Below are 2244 nucleotides of genomic sequence, written 5' to 3' on the forward strand. Positions count from 1 at the left end.
TGGGATAAAAATGTAAAGCTGCCTTTTGTTTCCTTCACATATGGAGCTTTTCAGCATACCTTTTAATTTGAAATTGTGTTGCAAAATCAGGAGTGAAGGAGAAATGCAGAAGTGATAGCAAGTGAGGGGTCCACAATTGTCACTGGGAACAGGCCTGCTCTTTTAATGGATGTTGGCTGTGTGGTATCTGGGTGGCTGGTATGATTTAATGGGAGCAACTTGGAGTCATTCTGTATTTTCTTTTTTTAAAATTCATTTAACCATCATAACAACTATTACAGTTAGGTTAGGCATATATGATTATTTTCATTTTAGGTGAGGTGGTCCAGAAATATGGTGATTAGCTTTCTCAAGATCATTGATTTGTTCATTTAGGAAGGTGAGTTGGCTGAAGTGGAGCAAGAAGCGAGGTCTAAGTGTGAGCCAGTTGGCCTTCGACAGACATCACGCTATCCCCTTCATCATGTCCATTACGGAGCCACATTTCTTCTAAGGACTCTCATATCAATAGGGCAGATCCTGTAGTCAAAGATACTGCCTTTGCCAACTGCCTTTGCAGCAGCTACGTCAGTCTGAGAATTTGCTTGAAGGCATCTATCACGCTGATGGTTAGAACATAAACATGTTTTGGGGGAAGGGATTTGAGTTGCCTACAATAATTTGTGGTTAATGAATTGTCCTAAGGATTTTATGTGTCCCTCTCCCACTGCTTTGCATGATAGTTGTCTCATCCCCATTAGAAGATTTTTCTCATTTGAACTGTTTTTATGAATAGAGAGCTCTTTCATTTTCCACAGCTGATTTCCTTTCATTGTCTTTATTGCATTTTAACAGGGAGACAAATGACACCACAAACAGAGGCAAGGGAGACTCCCCCGCCCTGCCTTTATGTGTTTTTATTAACCTTTGTTCATCCCTTAGCTCAGGCTGTGGGATGTAGACCTTTAGTGCAGGTCATAAATGAACAGCCAGATCTAAAGCTCTATGGAAAAGCTTTCTAATGGGCAGAGTAGTTCCTGAAACAATATTTGCTTTATAAAATGGTGTCTGAAGTTATAATGATAGTGATAGTAATATTAATTATAATAATAAACATTGGAACACTAAGCATAGAGGTATATAGGCAGAAGGAAATATTTATTTAGTATCCACAATGTGCTAGACATTCTATATATTTTTTCTATTATACAAATAATATATCAATACACTCTTACAATAAAAATTTTAGAAGATATAGGAGTATATAGAATACATGTTGAAAATTATCTTTATTTCCTTTTTCCCTTAAATACTGCTGGCTTCATCAGAGGTAGCTATTAACAATTTTATCTGTGCATACATACATACATTTGTATTTTTTATTTTTTGTCATAATGGGTTTAAAAACTCCACTCCTCATATTATTCAATGACATTCTGTTTTGCTTAGCAGTGTTTCAAAAGGTTTACCATTGCCATTTCATAAAAAATCTTTCTTGCTTTTTTTTTTAGCAGTATTTCCCTCTTGATAGAGATTTAATTACTTTTGTTGTTGTTGTTAATACAGTTAAAGCTGCAGTGAACATTTTTGAACATGTATCTGCCCATAGGATACGTTTCTAGAAGTGGAATATGTGTGTATGGAAGGATTTGCACATTTTATAGTTTGATAGATAGTGACAAATTTCCTTCCAGCAGCTATACCACTTCAGGCACCCACCATATTGTGAGTGTGACTCTGGGCTCTTTGCATGTTCTCTTAATCCTCAGAATATCCTGACAAAGGAAAACTCTAATCCTTATTTTTATCAACTGAGAATAACAAGCTTCAGAAATGTGAAGTAAAATTGCCTGAGGTTATGCAGCTACCATATGGAAGATGAGTTTTATCTACCACAAGGGCCTGTGCTCTTTCCGTCTTAAGGAGTTCTTAGGCATGAAGTCTGTAATATGTAGCTTTGCCACTAAGTTGGTTTTATTTTGTGGGGAAGTCACATAAGCTCTCTGGTTCCATTTTCCTTTTCTATAAAATGAGATAGTTAGCCTAGGTGATCTAAAGATCCCTTTAGCTTTGAACTTTAAGCCTAATTTTGGTTGTATTTTATAAATGGTATCATGAGTATCATTTTGGCTGGATTTGATCTTGTTTCTTTGATTTGGAATTTCACTTTTCAAAGAGGAAGAGGATTTGAATTAGGGTTAATGTTAATGATATTAATAAGGTATTAATAAAGTTAATATTCTTTATCATAAGTAAACTTATTAA

This window comes from Propithecus coquereli, unplaced genomic scaffold (assembly GCF_000956105.1).
Source record: "Propithecus coquereli isolate 6110/MARCELLA unplaced genomic scaffold, Pcoq_1.0 Scaffold96, whole genome shotgun sequence".
Classification (NCBI taxonomy): domain Eukaryota; kingdom Metazoa; phylum Chordata; class Mammalia; order Primates; family Indriidae; genus Propithecus; species Propithecus coquereli.